Source organism: Castor canadensis, chromosome 14, assembly GCF_047511655.1.
Source record: "Castor canadensis chromosome 14, mCasCan1.hap1v2, whole genome shotgun sequence".
In the NCBI taxonomy this organism is placed as follows: domain Eukaryota; kingdom Metazoa; phylum Chordata; class Mammalia; order Rodentia; family Castoridae; genus Castor; species Castor canadensis.
The window spans coordinates 25,102,649-25,111,690 of record NC_133399.1 but is presented as its reverse complement, the minus strand read 5'-3'; the positions used below and the strand labels follow the sequence as shown (position 1 = coordinate 25,111,690).

Here is a 9,042-nt window from a genome sequence, read left to right as displayed (position 1 = left end):
AAACTTGATAATGACAAAGCCTCTGTGTTTAGAGAATTGAAATCAGGTATCAGGCCTCTGTGAACTAGACAAATAATAAAAGCAGGTTTCAAAGCACACCTCACCTGGTCATTACATTATCTCATCATCTTAGAAAAGTGTAGTGACAGAAGAGTGAATTATTTAGGGTCACGAGGAGTCTGGTCATTGTGACTTACTCTAAAAACACAAGTTCAAAGCAAATGCTACATGATATAACTGAGAATGCCCTACTGATGAGTTTTCTCAAGGCTCTCTTCATGTCCCTGTTCCTCACGCTGTAGATAAAGGGGTTCAGCATTTGGGGGACCACAGAATACATCACTGAAGCCACTTCAGTTTTCCCGGGTGAGTCACTAATTGCAGAGCTAATGTACACCCCAAAACATGTTCCATAAAACAAGGATACAATAGACAAGTGAGACCCACAGGTGGAAAAGGCTTTATACTTCCCTCCTGAAGATGGCATTCTGAAAACAAATGACAATATATGGGTATAAGAGAGGATAATTCCAGAGAGAGCATCGCCACCAAATATGAACATTGAAACAAATACCAGGATGTTATTGATGAGGGTGTCAGAACAGGCAAGCTTGATAACCTGAGCAAACTCACAGAAGAAGTGGGGGATTCCTAGGTGTGTGCAAAAGGACACTCAGAGTTTGTGGCCAGTATTCTCGCACTTTCTTCTGACAGGTTTACCCCAGCCATGGATGCAACATCATTAATGTCATCATCATCCCGAAATGAACCTCCCCCAGGCTCCTTGAGCTTGTTTTTCTGTGCAGCAGCTGCTTGTGCTGTGACAGTAGAAAGGGCTTTGGTGCCAGGTAACACGGCAGGTTTCACCACTGGGACTGGCTGCAGCTGGTTCAGCTGGATCTGCTGAGGTGTGGTGAGCATGATCCAGTTGTGAGGCTGCCGCAATGCGACCATGGGTGTCTGCGTCAAAGTCACCTGCGGGGGCCGGATCAGAGCTCCAGGCTTTGGGGGCTGCTGGATCACCTGTGTGGGCTGCGTGAGGCTGATGACAGGGGGCTGGAGGGCGCTGGTCACCGAGGCGGCCGTCTTCCCGGTCATGCGCTGCACTGAGCTGCTCAGCACCACAGCCGTGAGTGCGGTGGTGGCCTGTGAGGCAGGCGGCTGCTGCTGCTGGCTCTGCTGGATGAAGGCCACGTAAGCTCCTCTTCAGGAAAGGCACAAGGTAAGGTTGAGGTGAAGAATTAAGTTCTCCGTATAACCTGCTAGTGAAATCTTCTGCTTCGATTTTTCCATCCAGTAGGTTTTGTACTAGCTCTTTCACATTAGCTGCGGTCTCTGTAGACTGTTTACCAGATGAGGCCAGTTTTATCAACGTAGACAGAAAATTTTTACATTTCTTCACATTTTCCGTGGCAGCTGTGGAGGGGGTGGTGGCCCCTGGGACCGTTCGCTGAGGTGTTCCTGTTTGAACAGCTGTAGCTGTTCCAAGTGAAGCTGTCTGGGCAGAGCCACCCAGCTGAGGCTGAACCCCGGGGGAGCGCTGCAGGGATGTAGTGGGCTGTACCGTCGTCTGGGCCTGAGACACTTGCTTAATTATGGTAGTTGGGGTCACCTGCCGCGCAATAATAGGTATCCCAGGAGCCTGTACAGTGGAAATCTGGACAGGAGGGGCACTTGTGGGGTGGCAGGGCGTGGCGCCATGGTGCTCTGAGGCTGAGCTTGGGCATGGGCCTGAGCCTGCATCTGGGATAAGGCCTGCTGAGGGATCATTAGCAGCTGCCCATTCTCGCTCCGCACGAGGACCATTCCTGGGGGCAGCTGGAAGTTCTGGATGTTGGTCGGGTTCTGCGGAGGCTGCGGCAAGCGAGGGGCCAGCACGGTGGGCATCAGGGTGGCCGACGGCGTCCCGGGCAGGCTGGGGGTCGCGATGCCCGCCGCGCCTTTGGGCAGCCACGCGGGGGTCCCGTTCTGCGCGGCGGCGGGCGCGGGGGCCGCCTGGATGACGGAGCCGGCGGCGGGCGGCGGCGCGGGCCGGTTGTTGACCGGGCTGACAGCAGGTGCGGCGCGCTGGCCTCGGGCGGCGGCCTGAGCTTGGCGGGCGCCGGCGCGGGCCCTGCGGGGACAAGCGGGCGGCGAGGTGAGCCGGGCCCGCGCTGCGCGGACCCCCGCCCGCCGGCCGCGCTCTACCTGCGGGGGCGGCTCCGGCCGGGCTGCCGCTCACAACACGGTTCCCGAGCGCCGGTGGTGGTGGTGGGCCGCGCTGGCCGCCAGCTGCGACTCGAGCGAGCCCACCAGGTCGCTCGCCACTTTCTCGTCCACCTCGCTGTTGAAGAAGACCTCGTCCAGCAGATCCGAGCCCGCCGCCATCTGTCCTCCTCGCCGCCGCCGCTCGGCCGAGCGCCAGTTCAAATATCTTATAGGACAGAGGAACTGTCCTTAAATGGTCAAAAATAGTTCATAATTTACTTTGCAAATTCAGTATTTCTTTCTGAACCACAATCTCTTATCTTTCCCTTACTGAAAAACTATGTCCATTTCTTTCTATGACTTTATTTTCAGCAGATGGACCTAAGCAAAGACTAGAAAATGTTGTCTCTATTTTTGAAGCACATAAGATTATTCCATGGAAATGCAAGTTAGGCATTTAAAAAATTAATCTTAATCTTAAAATTAATCTTAATTTAAAAAATTAATCTTAACTCTGACTGTAGGATTTTCTGTCTAATTTGTACAAAAGGGAGACTATCTAGGGGATCAGTGGAAAGAAAGCATAATGGAACCCACCAAATACTGTTTCAAAATGGGATGGAGGAGAGAGCAGGATTAAGTTATAATAGAATGGTGAACTTATTCAAAGTTCAGTGTATACATCTCTGAATCATCACAATGAAACCCATATATTAATGTATGTATACTAACAAAAAATTTAGAAAATAAGGTGCTGACACTGCTCATGATGCAATGACATTAGATAATATTATATGAAAGTGTGTTGGGATTAGTTATAAATGTACATTTCAAACTCTACACAACCTCTTAATACAGAAATACCACGTATATAGGAAGAAAGGAGATAAAATGGAATTATATAAAATGCTAACATTTTATACAATACTAATAATACTAACATTAATTAATTCTGAATTATATACATTGAAATAAGTTTTCTGCCTATAGGATTCTCTATCTCATCTCACAGTGTTATTCCCCTAAGTTGATTTCTGCACATCATTTTTTTTAAACATCACCTAATTGATGAAATACATACGCATCTTTGAAAACAAAAATGCGTTCCTGATACAAACAGAAAATCACAAGAAAGCACACATTAAAGTTACTTAAAAGCAATTAGGGCCCTACTAGGATCATACACGGAGACCAAGGGTCTCTGTCTTTATGGGAAGACAGAGAGGCAACGACCACATTTAACATTTGAGGTAATGTGGACTCATGCACCATGAATGTCACCCTAATCCCAATTCCTGCTTTGAGGAGAGAAAATCATCAACTGTTAGAGAATCCTGTTGGTACAATGGGAACTACATGATGAATGTGTTCTTATGCTGTATACTCTGACTATACACAAATTTCTTTCTGTTATGCTCTGATAAAGATTTAAATTAATGTTGACAATGCTTCTTGATGAGAAATGAATTTAACAAGAGCAGTTAGCCCAGTGTTCACAATGTGGAACCCTCATACTGATATATTCTATTAGGTTCACTTTTTACTGTCCTGAAACATTACAAGTAGAACTGTTAATTCCTTAGCGAGAAATAATGTGTCATGTTAATTAAGGAAAGAGGAAGGAAATAGAACATCCCTAACATGATACAAAGGTCGTGGAAGTATTTAAGCATTGAATTTACCTTTTGGATTGATGATCAATCAGAACAACAGGGAAAGAAATAACAATGATATGAATGTTCACTTGATATGGATACATAATGAAATATATAGGCGCTTAAGTGAATTAAAAGTCAATGAATTGAAATATTTGAATCACACCTGACCCCACTTTCACAATATTAATGGAGAAAATTCATTTACCTGGTTGGCTTCAAGGGAAATGATGTCCAATATCTCAGTCGGCATTGAAGATGGAAGATGTGTCTTCAGGAATTGCAGGAAGACAAACTGAGTCATTGGACTCCTGGTCATGAAGGACCATCTCTGAGAGGAGGTTCAGGTGTTTCTCTCTGACTGGAGCAAGGCTATTGAATGAAATGGTCCCAGTCTGACACCTACAGCCTCAATACTTTGGGGCTCTATATCCAAAGCTCCTCATTACTATCATTCTGGTCCCAGCAGAGCATATCCCTAAAGATCAACTTTGAGGAAGTGAAGAGTTCAGAGGGCTTGCTTCTAGACTCCTGAGGCTGTGTTTGCATCATTAAGTCACCTCCAGTTTTCTGCTCAAGTTCATTTTATAGGCCTTTCTCACAGAACCAAAACACATGGAACTTCTCTAATAAATGCCTTTTCAGTTGAAAAAAGAAGCATCCCCATTTAATCAACATCCATTATTGGAAAGACTGATTCAATTTTACTTGTGAAATGTGTCCTATATGTTGGTAGAAATGAACTTTGTGCATGTTAGATAAGATATCCTGTTAGCTTTCTCTTACTTTCTATAGAAAAGATCTGAGGTAAATCAAAAAGAGGCAAGGTTTATTTTTCTCAGTTTCAGAGGTTTCATTTTATGCCCCATGACCTAACTTCTTTCCAAAGTGCATGACTGCCTACAGCTTACAGAACATCTGAATAGCAAGACAGAATGGTAAATCAAAAACGATCTACATCATCAAATGCCCATCAAAATCCCTATGTTATTCTTCACAAAAGAAGAAACATCAATACTAAAATTCACATGGAAGCATACCACACCAAATAATAAAACTAATCCTGAGCAAAATGAGAAATGCTGGAATTACCAAAATACCAGACTTCAAATTATACTGCAGAGCCATAGTTATAAAGACAGCCTGGTACTAGCAAAAAATAGGTATGAAAATGAATAAAACAGAAAAGAGTATCCAAAATGAAAAAACTACACAGGTACAGCCATCTGATCTTTGACAAACTAGCTAAAAACATACAGTGGAGAAAAGAGAACCTCTTCAACAAACGGTGCCAGGAAAACTGGTTATCTACACACACAAGATTGATACTAGACCTCTATCCCTCACCCTGTACAAAAATTCACTTCAGATGGATCAAAGATTAATGTCAGACATGAAATTTTGAAACTACATCAGGAACAAGTAGAGAAAATTCTGGAAGATAGAAGTATAGGTAATTATACACTGAATAGTACACCAATTGTCTAGGATATTAGAGCAAAAAGTGCATCAAATTAGAAAATATCTGCACATCTAAGGAAACAGTTATCAGAATCAAGAGACAACCCACTGGATGGTGGAATATCTTCACCAGCTTTTCAACAGATGAATGATTAATATCCAGTACACACAAAGATTTCCAAAAGCTAAATGAAATAAAACAAATAATCCAATTAGCAAATGGGCAAATGAAATGACAGTTTACTGCAGAAGACATACAAATAGTTAATAAATACATGGAGAAATGTTCAACATCCTTAGTCATAAGTGAAATGCATATCAAAATTACAGAAAGATTCTCACCCAAGTAAGATTACCAATGGTCGAGAAAAAAAAAACACCAACAAATGTGGGAAATAATGCAGGGAAAAGAAACCTCATATACTGTTGGTGGGAGTGTAAACTGTTATAATCACAATTAAGCTCAAAATGTAAATTCCTCAAAAAACTAAAACTAACATTAATTTATGATCTTTCTGTATACTCTGGGGCATTATGTGAAAGAGTGTATAGCAATATTTAGGAGAGATACTTGCACACCAATGTTTGTTGTAGATCTGTTCATAAGAACTAAACTGTGGAATGAGTCAAGGTGTCCAAAAAACAAAAAAAAAACCAGTGGATATATAAATAAAATCACATATGCTGTATATGTATATACATATATTTTATATATATATATATATATATATATATATATATATATATATATATATATATATATAGAGAGAGAGAGAGAGAGAGAGAGAGAGAGAGAGAGAGAGAGAGAGAGAGAGAAATATTATTCAGCCATAAAGAAAAATGCAATTAGGTCATTTGCAGGAAAATGGATGGAACTGGATATCATCATGCTGTGTGAGATAAATCAAGCTTTAAAAAGCCAGATATCATGTGTTCTCATTCACTCTGGAAACAAGACATAGAAATAAGATGATAGCAGGACAGGATTTTGATGGGGAATGGTCTGCAGGGAGTCAAAGGAAGAGGAGAGGGGGAAAGGAAAGGACACTGAATGGTTAAGAGGACTGACATATGCTCCATATACATATATACATGTATAAGTATATTTACTAAAACAAAAAACTAAAACCCATCAAACACAGTTTGAAAAGGGCAGGAGAAGGGAGCAGGACAATATGAATATAATAGCTGGGATAAACTAGTATGTATGCATGGAACAACCACAATGAAACCCCTTCATATTATTTATGTAAACACAATAAAATTATAAAACTAATTTTTTAAAAAACACAAACATTAGTATATGGGCCTTTGCAGGGAATACTTATATGATCTATCTATCAATCTGTCAGTCTATCTATCATCTATCTATCTATCCTCTATCTAGCCATCTATCTGTACACACACACATCACACTATAGCATTGTAACAGTGCACACATCCAGGGAGTTCTTCTGCAATTGTTTTTGGATGCTTTCTGAAGTAGGTTTTTCTCTATGTTTTATAAGGAAGATTAGAATATATTCTCTTTGATCACTGAAGACAGCCAAAATATAGCCAGGGATGTCATTCCTCACTTAGAGTCTCATGAACAACATTTCAACTAAAAATAGTTCCAATATATTTTTTTGTCACATCAGGGAACTGTGAGGTAAAATCATGAGTTTTGAAAAATGTTTTTTATGTTCACTGAAACCAAAAGAATATATAAGTTGTACATATTAACATTTGATATATGTATACAATGTAGATTTTAAACTATGTTAAGTGTATTTATGTCCTCAGGCATTTATCATTTATTAGTAGTGAATACTTTCAAAACAGTTCATCTAGATTTTTGAAATACGAAGCACATTTTTAGTATCTACAATGACCATGCTCTCTGCAGTAGAATGCCAGAGCTTCTAGCTTTTATCTAATTGCTAGCATGTACATATATCAAAATTTCTCATATCCCTCAATGTGCTTCAAGTGTGGTAACCTCCAGTCTAGTCTCAATATCTATGAGATAAACTTTTTCAGATTCCAAATATTGTACTAGCCTTTGGTTTTTGCTTTTTCTTTAGCTACCTGATGACCAGACTTTATTATTGTTGTACTGGTGATAAATTGTGATATGTACCAAAGTTCTTACATTATATTATAGTTGAATTCATCTCTTCCAAGACTGTTCGTTGTCCTTCCTCCCCCGATTTCTGTAAGTTTCAACAGGAGTCATTTTAACCTTTACATACATGAGTACATAATATTTCCATCATATTCACTGTCCTATACCTTTATATTCTTTATATCCTTCCCAATCTTACTCGTGACAACCCCAAGACAGGACCTGTTATAGCTTCCTACTCTACATTTTTGAAAAAAGGCATTTTTGGCTGTTTAAGACAGCTATATATAGGGAACTTCATTGTGACATCTCAATGTATTTATGAATTATAACACAAACAGATTCATCCCCTCTATTTTTCTATTTCTACCTGATTCCCCTTCTTATGCTGATTTCATCAGGATTAAAACTTGTAATGTACCGTCAACCCAGCACAATAATAAATAAATAAATATATACATATATAAAGAAAATGTTCTTATTCAGAACACATTCTTGGGTATTTATATGTGTATTGCAAATATACTTTAAAATTCTATATTCATTCTTCCACGGATAGTACATCACTCATATTCTCCAACTTAACTTCTTTCTTTTAAACTCCCTATCCCGTTAGCAACCTCCCTTTAGTGTGACCAGTTTTTTTCATAACATTGTTTGTTTGTAAGTAGGTCTGTATTCACATATGAGAGAAAATATGTGGCTTTTGGCTTTCTGAACAGGTAACTTCACTTAAGATTATGTTCTCCAGTTCCATCCATTTACTTGCAAATGATAAGATTTTATTCTTCTTCATGGCTGAGTAGACTCCATTGTGTACAAGTACCACATTTTCTTGATCCTTTCATCGGTAGTGGTACATCTTGACTGCTTCCATACCTTAGCTATTGAAATAATGCTGTAACAAACATTATATGTGCTGTTGCCTTTATTGTAACCTGACTTAAATTCTTTGGGGTATATCCCTAGGAGTGGTATTATAGGATCATATTGCAGTTCTATTTTAGTTTTTTGAGGAGCCTCTGTACTGTTTTCCATAATGGTTGTACTAGTTTACAACCCCACTGAAAGTACGTGTTTATTTTTCTCCACATCCTCGGCAATATTTGTTGTTGTGTTCTTAATGGTAGCCATTCAAAGAAGAGTAAGGTGGAATCCTACCCTAGTTTTGATTTGCATTTCCTTTATGACCAGGGATGTTGAGCATCTGTTCTTTTACTTGAAATGGTTCCCTTTCATGGACAGCTTTGTTTAATTTTTTTCAGATAAATTTTTGCCTTTATTGTTGTGATGGGTAGAGTTACATTGTGGCATTTACATAAGTTCTTACTGTGTATTAAATGTATCATTACATGAATTCACCTCCTCTACCATTCTCCTACATCCCCCTTGGTGTTTGTCATGATCTTTCTCTTTTGTTTATAATTTTCTTGATTTGAGTCTTTTCCCTCCTCATTTTAGTCAATTTGCTAGGTGTTTCTTAATCTTACTTTTATTGTCAAAGAATCAGCTTTTTTGTTCATTGATTCAATTTTTTGGTCCTTATTTCATTGATTCAACCCTGAGTTTTATTATTTCTCTCTTCTGCTACATTTGGGTTTAAGTTGTTCTTGTTTTTTGTGGAGATTGACA

At 39.8% G+C, this 9,042-nt stretch overlaps 1 pseudogene; it reads right to left on the bottom strand.

Annotated features, from left to right (window-relative positions):
* Positions 1–651: 651 nt before the first annotated feature.
* On the bottom strand, positions 652–2,367 carry LOC109702566 (transcription initiation factor TFIID subunit 4 pseudogene; annotated as a pseudogene).
* Positions 2,368–9,042: the final 6,675 nt, after the last annotated feature.